The sequence below is a fragment of the Rutidosis leptorrhynchoides genome, chromosome 1 (assembly GCF_046630445.1).
Source record: "Rutidosis leptorrhynchoides isolate AG116_Rl617_1_P2 chromosome 1, CSIRO_AGI_Rlap_v1, whole genome shotgun sequence".
Lineage (NCBI taxonomy): Eukaryota > Viridiplantae > Streptophyta > Magnoliopsida > Asterales > Asteraceae > Rutidosis > Rutidosis leptorrhynchoides.
Window position 1 is genome coordinate 159498885 of NC_092333.1, and position 12919 is coordinate 159511803.

Here is a 12919-nt window from a genome sequence, read left to right on the forward strand (position 1 = left end):
GTGAAGCTTACCAGCAGATTGCTGATCAATCGTAAAACCTGCCTCTAAAACAAGGGGGTATGCCAAAAGATGCGCCTGCTGCTCCATATACTGGTTTAACACCGGGCATGCTCGAGTATCTTGCTGCTCAGGGTGGAGCTCACCAATCGACTACCTCTGGTGTTGCACCAGCTGAGGGGGAGGGTCCTCAGCGTAAGCCAACTACGCGTAGGAAGCAGCCAGCTACCTCAACTAGAATAGCCACCGTCTCACATACTGGTAAAGCAGTAGTTGTATTAGAATCTAGTGCTCTCTAATAATAAAGAACAGCCCTAGTCTTATATACTGACTACCCAATTCAGTATTGGAATCTGTTGCTCATCTATTTCTTAGTAACCGGCAAATCCAAACGTGCAAAGGCTGGCTCCAAGCAAACCACAGGGGAGATTGCACCAGTCTTAACTGCTGCTCCTGCAAAGGATGTGGCTATGGAACCTGGTACTTTTCTAGACCAAACAGCAGAAAATTCTAACTTAATTGAAAACATTTTAACCGCTGACTTGAAAAATGAAAGTGAAGTTAAAGGTATAACCTTGGCTCCCAAGCTAACTGGTTTTAAAACTAGTGTTAAGAAGAGTAGCAACCCATACTCTTCTAACCAGACACTTCCACATTTTTCTAAATTGAACTTAATGCTATATCCTCTGCTAACAGTATAACCAGCAGAGCACATAACCGAACCCCAAAGCAGACTTGAGCTGGGTCCGCATCGTGTTGAACCAGCTCAGGATACTGCACAGCCAATATGTTACTTGGATCTTGATAAGAGTCTCACTCCTACATCACTACCAGCCAGAACTCTTACACTATCTGGGTCAACATGTGTTGCCAATGAGTCAGCAGAGTCACAGCTGCACTTACAGACACCTAACTCTGTCTCAATCAAAGGGCTGACTAAACCACCAGTCTGTCCCCAGAGACCAACAACAGATGCAATTGTTGAGTCAAATTTATTTGGTTCTAAAGTTGTTAACATAAAATGTTCTTTTTTTCAGTTCTTAGCAGGGTAGATGAACAGGCAGAGGGGGAGCAAGAAAAGGATATTAATGTTTCTACTGATGAGCTCTCTACTTCTGCTACTGGTGTTAGTGCTACTGATTTGCCTACTGGTGGTGCTGATACTAGTACTGTTGTCTCTACTGCTGCTGGCTCTACTGTAGACAATGTGGTTGCTGGTTTGATAATGCTAAAAACGAACATATATTTCATATATTTCACAAGATATTAAATTGTATGCAAGGACGTTCGAAAATCTGGAACCGGGACCAGAGTCAACTCTCAACGCTCGACGCAACGGGCTAAAAATTACAAGTCAACTATGCACACGAATATAATATAATATTTAAATAATTCTATAAATTATTTATATACTATATTATTATTATAAACCGTCAGCAAAACAAGAAAACAAATCATGTGAGCTGGAAAAAGTGGCCATGCGATCGCATGGCCTGGAAGGCAAAAATCTATGCGATCGCATGACAGTAGGTGACAGCCCACATGCCTATAAATTCGCAGTTTTGGTTGATCATATATCCATCTTTTTCTCTTCACATTCATATACGTAAATATATATATTATATTTTAATTTTAATTTTAATTTTAAATTCTAATAATAAGGATATGTTAGCGAATGTTGTAAGAGTGTAAGTCGAAATTATGTCTGTGTAACGCTACGCTATTTTTAATCACTGTAAGTTATGGTTAATGTTATTTTTAAATTAATGTCTCGTAGCTAAATTATTATTATGCTTATTTAATGCCGAAGTAATCGTGATGTTGGACTAAATATTAAAATTGGGTAATTGGGCTTTGTACCATAATTGGGGTTTGGATAAAAGAACGACACTTGTGAAAATTAGACTATGGGCTATTAATGGGTTTTATATTAACTAAATGATACCTCGTTGATTTAATATATAGACTTATAATTTGACGTATTTATACATAACCACATACGCTTGACTGGGTACGGTGGGCGGGATATCTATAAATACCAATAATTGTTCATTTTACCGGACACGGAACTGGATTAATAGTTAATAGACTTGTTGAAACAGGGGTGGATTACATTCAAGGGTAATTGGTGTAATTGTTAACAAAGTAGTAAAACCTTGGACTACACGCAGTCGATAACCTGGTGTATTCATTAAACAAAGTATTAAGACCTTGTTACAATTCGAATCCTCAATTAATTGGAATATTTGACTTCGGGAATAAGAATAATTTGACGAAGACTTTCACACTTTATGATTATGACCGATGGACTATTATGGACAAATCCGTATGGACATATCGAATAATCCAGGACAAAGGACAATTAATCTATGGGAATAAACTAAAATCAACACGTCAAACATCATGATTACGGAAGTTTAAATAAGCATAATTTATATATTTCATATTTAATCGTACTCTTTAATTATCGCAATTTTATTTTATCACATTTTTTTATCGCAAATTCATTATCGTTATTTACTTTACGCTTTAAATTAAGTTATATTTTTATTTTACATTAGGTTTTAACTGCGACTAAAGTTTTAAAATCGTCAAACCGGTCATTAAACGGTAAAAACCCCCTTTTTATAATAATAATATTACTTATATATTTTTGTATTTTTACAAATATTGTTTTTAAAAATATAGTGTTAAGCTTGGCTAAAGATCCCTGTGGAACGAACCGGACTTACTAAAAACTACACTAATGTACGATTAGGTACACTGCCTATAAGTGTTGTAGCAAGGCTTAGGTATATCCATTCTATAAATAAATAAATATCTTGTGTAAAATTGTATCGTATTTAATAGTATTTCCTAGTAAAAATTATAACTATTTTATACACCACCTCGCGCACATCAAGTATTTTTGGCGCCGCTGCCGGGGACATTCTTGCTTAAATGCCGGAAGCGCAACGCTATATAAAAAAAAGATTTTTATTAATTTTTAGTTTACTTTTATAAAAATACGCTTTTATAAAAATACATTTTAAATATACAAAAATATAAAAAGAAAAACAAAATATTTATATATTTTTAATAGTTTGTTATATATTTATAAAATTATAAAGTTTCTTTATTTTTATTTTAGTTTTTAAAATATAAGTTTTTATTTATTTATATAATTATTTATTAAAACAGAAAACAGAAAAAAAAATATACAAACACTCGGCCCGGTACTGTAGCAGCCCAAAGCCTGGCCCGAAACCCTAGCTCATGCGATCGCATGAGCCCGAAAGCAAAAATTCATGCGATCGCATGAGGGTACCTGACACGCCAGAGTTGACTAGTTCAGCAATTATTACGTAATTATTATTATTATTATAATTAAAACCCTAATTAGGGTTATATTTAATATTAATTTAGTTTAGTTTTAAGTATTTAATTTATATATTTAGTTTATTTAGTTTTAATAAATTATAAAATTAATAGTTTTATAAAATAAATAATATAAAAATAATATTTTCATAAAATTGTACTTTTTACAACTTTAAGTTTATTTTTATATTTTGTAACTTTTTATTCGTTTTAGTGTAATATTTGTATTTTTCGTTCGTATTTAGTTTTAAGTCATAGTTTTTGCCATAGTTATTTTTATTTCTAGATTTTTAGGCTTTGCCGTAAAATCCCTTAAGTGCTTTTTCTTTAGACTAAGATTTAGGTGCTTTAGAATTTTGCGACGCCATTTTTATATTTTAGTACCTTTTTAAGTTATTGCCATTTGGGATATAGTTTTTCTTTTAAGCTTTAATATTTTTAGACGCAACTTTTAATTCTTAGTTTTTAGTTCCTTTTTAAGTTTCGACGCGCTACTTTCTTTTTATTTTTCGACCTTTTATTTTTCGACATTTTTCGACGCGCAATCTTTTTCTTTCTTATTTCTCGACGCTCTAGTTTATAGGACATAGAATTTTTTTCTATTTCTTCTCTAAAATTTCAAAACGAAAAATTATTTTAAGTGGTTAAATTGATAGACATCCATTTTCTGGTTCGTAGTAATAGTTGGATTTGTACGTGGACCGGGTTATTGGAGCCAAACAGTACTCAATTATATTGAGACCAAACGAATCCTGCCCCTCTGCTGCATCTTTTGGCTATTCGAAACGTGAGCAAAATCAGAAAAGTCTATTAATTTGATAACTTATATAATTTTTCTTAGTTTTATAACTAATAGGATATTCAGTGAATGCACCGAGCAAAACATTCACCAACTTTTGTACGTTCACCACCTGTAACTCGATCAAGACATCTACCAAATATTGTCGCCGTTGATTTTTCTTTAGAATCGTCATCCAGTCGACCAAGTACTCCAATTCAAATTTCCGATAATCCAATTTTTGAACCCGACCTCACAATTGAGAATCCGAAGGATATTCAAGAACAATTCAGAGATCCTGAACCACAAATCTTTCCTCCGAAACCACCAATCATTCAAACGGAGATTGTCGAGGAACCAACTATTAAATCAGAATCCTCTAGTGATTCAGATTCAAAAAATTCAATTATGGAGAATCTGGAACCTCTAAATATGGAAGACCGAATGAGAGCTAAATGCACTGGCCAAGGTCACGCAATTACTCAACCTGACATTAATGCGCCAGATTATGAAATCAAAGGACAAATCCTACACATGGTAACTAATCAATGCCAATTTAGTGGTGCGCCAAAGGAAGATCCAAATGAACATCTTCGTACTTTTAATAGGATCTGTACACTATTTAAAATAAGAGAAGTGGAGGATGAACAGATATATCTCATGTTATTTCCCTGGACTTTAAAGGGAGAAGCCAAAGATTGGTTAGAATCGTTACCTGAAGGGGCGATTGATACATGGGACGTTTTAGTTGAAAAATTTCTTAAACAATTCTTTCCGGCATCTAAAGTCGTGAGACTTCAAGGAGAAATTGTTACGTTCACACAAAAACCAAATGAAACTTTATATGAAGCATGGACAAGATTTGGAAAGTTATTAAGAGGATGTCCGCAACATGGTTTAGACACTTGTCAAATAGTACAAATATTCTACCAAGGATGCGACATCACTACAAGGAAAGACATCGATATAGCAGCTGGTGGTTCCATTATGAAGAAAACCGCAACTGATGCTTATAAAATTATTGATAACACTGCTTCCCACTCACATGAGTGGCACCAAGAAAAAGATATCGTTAGATCATCTAAAGCAGCTAGAGCCGATTCTAGCCATGACTTAGATTCCATTTCCGCAAAGATAGATGCTGTCTAGAGACGAATGGAAAAGATGACTAAAGATATTCACTCAATACGAATTAGTTGTGAGCAGTGTGGAGGACCACATTTAACAAAAGATTGTCTCAGTATTGAACTAACAATGGAACAAAGAGAGAATGTTTCATGCATAAACCAAAGGCCTGGAAATAATTATCAGAATAATTATCAAACGCCAAGACCAAACTACAATCAAAACCAGAATTATAATCGAAATGTTCCATATAACAACCAACAAGGTCCTAGCAATCAACAAGTATCAAACAATACTTACAATCAGCAAAGACCTAATTTTCAAAATAAATCACCACAAACCGATGATAAAAAGCCAAATTTAGAAGATATGATGTCGAAGCTAGTTGAATCTCAAACTCAGTTTTTCACATCTCAGAAACAAACCAATGAACAAAATGCTCAAGCATTTAGAAATCAACAAGCTTCTGTTCAAAATTTGGAACAAGAAGTGAGCAACCTAGCAAGGTTAATAGGTGAAAGAAGACCGGGAAGTTTACCAAGTGATACAAATGCTAACTCCCGGAATGAAACAGCTAAAGCCATTACCACAAGAAGTGGTATTACACTTAAACCACCTGAAATTCCTGTAATTTCTGATGAAGCTATTCCTACTCCACAAGAACCACAACCTGAACAAGATAAGGAAAAAGAACCGATAGTTGAAAAGGTTAATGAAGATAACACAGTTAAGGCTAAACCTTATGTTAAACCATACCAACCACCACTTCCTTACCCGAGTAAAATGAGAAAAGAAAGACTTGAAGCCGAGCAATCCAAATTCTTGGATATGTTTAAACAGATAAATGTAAATCTTCCTTTCATTGATGTGATTTCAGGAATGCCTAGATATGCTAAATTCTTGAAAGATCTAATCACAAATAGAAAGAAAATGGAAGAACTATCGCATGTTACTATGAATGCTAATTTTTCTGCAGTGCTTTTGAATAAGATACCAGAAAAATTATCTGATCCAGGAAGTTTCACGATTCCATGTTTTCTGGGTAGTCTTAGTTCAATGGAAGCATTGGCAGACTTAGGTGCTAGTATAAATTTAATGCCGTATTCACTATACACTAAACTAGACCTTGGAGAATTGAAACCAACACGAATAAGCATACAACTAGCCAATCGATCAGTAAAATATCCTAGAGGGATAATGGAGAACATGCTAGTTAAAGTTGGTACTTTAGTATTTCCAGTAGATTTTGTTATTCTGGACATGGAAGAAGATTCTCGAGTTCCTCTCATATTAGGAAGACCATTCTTAAACACGGCCAAAGCAATAATAGACGTGTTTGGTAAGAAACTGACCCTAAGTATAGAGAACGAAAGTGTTACCTTTTCTGTTGATAGAGCAATGCAACAACCGCAATCTGCAGATGATACATGCTATTATATTCAAACTATAGATTCACATGCAGAATTATTAGAAGAATTTCCAGAATTACAAGGAACATGAGAATGTTCTTTAGGAGAAGGAACTGAACCAATTGATGAAACTGAAATGTTAGCTACACTTATGTCTAATGGATATGAACCAACAATCGAAGAAATTCAAATGCTAAAAGAAGAAGACAGATATCGATATAAATCGTCGATAGAAGAACCACCGACATTAGAGTTAAAGCCACTTCCAAACCATTTGGAATACGCTTATTTACATGGTGAATCTGAATTACCTGTAATAATATCGTCTTCTCTTACTGAAAATGAAAAATCTCAACTCATTACTATGCTAAAAGCTCATAAACCAGCTATTGCATGGAAAATTCATGATATTAAAGGAATAAGTCCTTCGTATTGCACACATAAAATCCTTATGGAAGAAGGTCATAAAACGTATGTACAACGCCAACGAAGACTAAATCCTAATATGCAAGATGTTGTTAAGAAAGAAATTATTAAACTGCTAGATGCAGGTTTAATTTATCCAATCTCTGATAGTCCATGGGTAAGCCCAGTTCAATGCGCACCTAAGAAGGGTGGCATGACTGTCATCACAAATGAGAAAAATGAGCTTATTCCTACTAGGACTGTAACAGGATGGCGTGTTTGTATTGATTATAGAAAATTAAATGACGCCACCAGAAAAGATCACTTTCCCTTACCTTTCATTGATCAAATATTGGAAAGATTAGCTGGAAATAGTTACTATTGTTTTCTTGATGGTTTTTTCGGATACTTTCAAATTCCAATAGCACCTGAGGACCAAGAGAAAACCACGTTCACGTGCCCTTATGGTACTTTTGCTTACAAACGCATGCCATTTGGACTTTGCAACGCCCCTGCAACCTTTCAAAGGTGCATGATGGCGATTTTTCACGACATGATAGAAGAATGCATGGAAGTTTTCATGGATGACTTTTCAGTCTTCGGTGATACTTTTGAATCATGTCTAGTTAATCTTGAACGAATGCTTATTAGATGCGAACAATCAAATCTAGTACTTAATTGGAAGAAATGCCATTTCATGGTTAAAGAAGGCATCGTTCTTGGTCATAAAATTTCAAAGGAAGGAATTGAAGTGGATAGAGCTAAAGTAGATGTAATTGCTAAACTTCCACATCCCACCAATGTTAGAGGAGTTAGGAGTTTTCTAGGGCATGCCGGTTATTACCGACGTTTCATAAAAGATTTTTCTAAAATTGCCAATCCTATGAATAAACTCCTAGAAAAGGATGCTCCATTCATCTTATCAGATGAATGTATCAAATCTTTTAATATTCTTAAAGAAAAACTCACTAATGTGCCGATCATGATAACTCCAAATTGGAATCTACCATTTGAACTAATGTGCGATGCAAGTGATTTTGCAATGGGAGCCGTTTTAGGACAAAGGATTGAAAAACGATTTCAACCTATATATTATGCTAGTAAGACGTTACAAGGAGCACAAACGAATTACACAACTACTGAAAAAGAACTCCTTGCTATTGTCTTTTCTTTTGACAAATTTCGTTCATATCTCGTTCTAGCTAAAACAGTGGTCTATACCGACCATTCTGCTCTTAGATACCTATTTTCGAAACAAGATGCTAAACCACGATTAATTCGTTGGATCTTACTCTTACAAGAGTTCGATATTGAAATCCGAGACAAAAAGGGAGCAGAAAATCTCGTCGCTGATCATCTTTCTCGTCTTGAAAATCCTGAATTAGAAGTTCTGAATGAATCGGCCATATAAGACAACTTTCCTGATGAATATCTATTGAAGATATATTATAATGAAATTCCATGGTTTGCAGATTATGCAAACTACTTAGTATGTGGATTCCTTGAAAAAGGATTGTCGTACCAAAAACTAAAGAAATTCTTTAATGATATAAAACACTATTTCTGGGAGGATCCATATTTATTCAAAAGTTGTCCCGATGGAATAATACGCTGATGTGTATTCGGAGATGAAGCTAGTAAAATCTTAAACCATTGTCACACAGGACCAACAGGAGGGAATTATGGGCCTCAACTCACAGCAAGAAAAGTTTACGATGCTGGATTCTATTGGCCTACAATTTTCAAAGACGCACACCTTCTTTGCAAATCCTGTGATGCTTGTCAAAGGGTCAGAAAAATAAGTCAACGTGATGAAATATCATAAAATGTCATTCAAGTATATGAAGTATTTGACATTTAGGGTATTGACTTTATGGGTCCATTTTCAAAATCTCATAATAATCTATACATTCTCGTTGCCATTGATTATGTATCTAAATGGGCGGAAGCACAAGCTCTCCCAACTAACGATGCACGAGTTGTAGTCAACTTTTTAAAACATCTTTTTGCAAGGTTTGGAACACCGAAAGCTTTAATAAGTGATCGAGGTACTCATTTTTGTAATAATCAACTTGAGAAAGTTCTCAAAAGATATGGAGTAACTCATAAAATCTCCACCGCTTATCATCCACATACAAGTGGACAAGTTGAAAATACTAACCGAGCTTTAAAACGTATTCTAGAGAAAACCGTAGGATCAAATCCGAAGGAATGGTCCATGAAATTTGAGGATGCACTCTGGGCTTTTAGAATAGCCTACAAAACTCCAATTGGAACCACACCTTTTAGACTCGTTTACGGAAAAGCATGTCATCTTCCAGTAGAAATTGAGCACAAAGCATTTTGGGCTTTGAAGACATGTAATCTTGATTTACATGAAGCTGGACGTCTACAGTTAAGACAACTAAACGAATTAGAATAATTGAGACATGAAGCATACGAAAATCCGTTAATCTATAAGGAAAGAATGAAGAAATGGCATGACAAAAGAATCATAAGTTCAAAAGAATTTAAAGAAGGAGACAGAGTTCTTCTTTTCAATTCACGATTCAAGCTATTTTCTGGAAAATTGAAATCAAGATGGTCTGGACCATTTATAGTCAAAAGAGTTTTCCCATACGGGACAATAGAGTTAATAAATTCAAATGGGATTGAATTTAAAGTTAATGGTCACAGAGTTAAACATTACGTACATGATCCGATGGAAGTTGACAACGAAGTTAATCACAATTTCAACACCACAGCTAACTAAGTGTGGGGAGAATCAAGTCTTTAAAGGATAATATATATTTCTGTTAGAGTTAGATATTCTGTTTTCGTGTAGTTCTCGAGAATGGAATTCGAATGGTCTTTCCCTAGCAGATCCTAAAGAACTAGTCTTCTCCCCCCATTCTGAATTTTTATTTTTTTAGGTTTTACAAGATGAAGACTTCCTGTGAACTAAACCATGGTCTAATCCTACACTCTTTAATCACTAAACGTAATAATGACACCCTTCCAAGTGAATTGGTATCATTAATCAGAGGCAAATTGGACGGAGTAAGAAAAGAATCCAGGAACGAAAATAATAAGTTACAATTTGGTAAAGGAAGATCAAAATCCGCAGCGAAAAGAAGGGCACGACACCTTGAAAGATGTCACAAATGCGGAAAATGGTCACACGAAGGAAAATGTTCGACGAATCAGACATATTCCAATACCGAATTCGTTACTTTATGCAGAGATAGACCGTTCATATGTTTCGAAGAAAAAACATTAAATGCTCGAGGTTACGCCTATGTAGCTATGGAAAACCAATTAGTCCGACTATCTTATGAGTGGGCTAAAGCAGGTCACTAAGAATTCTATTTCACAGGTAAGTATGTACAGTTTTTATTTTTATTTTATTGCTTTTAACCTTTTGATATTAAACGCTAAATTGTTCGCTATAAAGTATTAAATTGGTATTCAATAAAATTAGGTTTTGCGACCGAAATTATTGATATCATACAAAAATTTATTACATCACTGCGAAATTTACCGTTTATTCTTAAGGTATAAATATCTTTAATCGATCAAACCAAAATATTTCAAAAATTCGTCATGAGTTAAACTAGGTTATGGAACCGAAATTACTTTACCGAAAAGAGGGGCGTATATTTTTGATAATATTTGATTGATTAAAGTGGGATAAAAAAACCAAAAAAAGATTTTAAATTTTATTTTTACTTTGTTTTTTAAAATTAATAAATTAATATTAAATTATTAATGTAACTTTTTAAAATCAATATATTTAAGTTTGTAAATATTTAAAAAAAATTTAATATTTTTAATATAAGTTTGTATATATATAAAAACAAAAATATAATATAAATTTGGTATCAATTTTTAAAATTTTAATAATATGAATTTTTAATTTTATGTATTTTAAATTTAAGTTTGGTGTGAATTTAAAAACAAAAATTTACTTTATTTCGTTAAGTTAAAAATATGATTTTTAAAATTCGTCATAAGTTGAAGACTAGGTCATTGAACCAAAATTACTTTACCCAAGGGAGGGACGGGAACTTTTATTATCATTATTTTAAGCCTTATTGAATTAAAGTATGACAAAAAACATTTAAAAAACTCAAAAATCTTTGCTTTTAAAACTGAGCTTAAAAATGACAAATTTTAAAATTTTGTTGAGGGACGGACTAAGACATCGTTCCGAAACGCCCTCATCCTAAAAAGAAACAAAATTTTAATTTTTAAATTAATTATATGTTTTAAAAAGTGTAAGGTTTTATAAAAAAAAAAAAAAAAAAAAAAACAGACCCCATGCGATCGCATGGGGTTCCTTCACAAACACCATGCGATCGCATGGTGCCCAAAAACTGGCCAGAAACAAAAGAGCATCGAGCTGCTCTCTGTCTCCACACTTTACACACACACATACACGAACACACACCAAAATCATCCCTAAAATCACCATTTTTTCACCAAATTTCTTGCTACAATCCGCTCTAAACATGAAATTGTTCAGAAGTTTATCAAGAAAGGTAACAATTCCACTCCTAAACCTCTTTAAATTTGATTTTTAGTGTTCTTGAGCAATATTTTTTCTAATTTGATTTTGTTTGTTTCTAGTGTAATTAGAGTTAAATTGTTAGTATTTTATGCATGTATAACCTAGATTGATTCTATTTAACATGATTTGAAGCCAAAAACTTCAAAATTTTTAGAAATCCAGGGTTTGTGTTCTTGAGCAATTTGGGGCTTTTTGATATAAACAGGTTATGGCCGATTTTTGTCATGAATTATTGCTAAATTAAGTAGTGTAACATGTTTAGGTAGCTAAATGATCCAAACTTTGATCCTAAACATGATTTTTGAGAATTAAAGTAGACTTTTTAGGTATAAAATTCATGAACTTGATTAATTTGATATAATTGCCATTTGAGACTTGTTTAATTGTTAGTAATGGATGTTTTAACATGTTATTTGAGTTGAATGCTTATGAACTTTGTATACATTTTCATATATGCTTATTTGAAAAAGTGTAGAATTGTAAAAATTGTGAAAATGTGTATAAGTTTAATTTTGATTGAACATGTTATTGTGATTGGTTTAAGTTGTTATTTTGCTAACACTAATGCATATTTGGATGCACAAATTTTGTGTTTAATGTGTTTTGCAGAGATTTACAGATACTGATGGTGCAACCTCATCATCCAGGCAACCTGCTCCAGAACCTGAACCAGAAATGCAATATGAACCCGAACAAGAACAACAACAGGAACCACAATAACAGCCTGATCAACACGTACCTTATTATGATCCGCTACAATTTGTTGATGCCTTTATAGTATTTCCAATACATCCGCCAGTAGAATACCCAACGATTCCTGAACACACGTTGCATCCTAATCTGAGATTCGATAGAAGCTGGAGGGATTACCCGGCATATCAAAGTAATAAATTCAAACTAATACCGAAAAATGTAGAAGTGCCAAGAGTAATCGATTGGGATCCTTTGGAAAGGGTCCAACTAGCTAACTCAGTTAGGGAGCATCTAATTCAAAGGTATGGCAGTTCTTCTTTTACCGATTGGGAACGTCTATTCACCATTCGTAGGCATGTATATAAGGAATGGTGTGTTGAGCTGATGAGTACTATAGCGTTAAATGTAGATGTAGATAGATTAGATGATAGAAGTTTTCTTAGGTTTATACTTGGCCGTAGGATGTACAGGATGTCCATGCTGGACATGGCCAGGGCAATACAGATTTACACTCCTAGTGAATTGCTACTACCCGATTGTATGAATTTGATTTATCATGGTGAAAGGGTAGATAGGAATTTTGACACGAACGCCGTCTGGAGGTGT

General features: G+C 33.8%; 1 non-coding gene across 1 annotated transcript; it reads right to left on the reverse strand.

Moving 5' to 3' along the window:
• Nucleotides 1-4924: 4924 nt before the first annotated feature.
• On the reverse strand, nucleotides 4925-5031 carry LOC139886979 (small nucleolar RNA R71). The gene has a single exon (XR_011772835.1). It is a non-coding gene; the product is annotated as a small nucleolar RNA R71 (small nucleolar RNA).
• Nucleotides 5032-12919: the final 7888 nt, after the last annotated feature.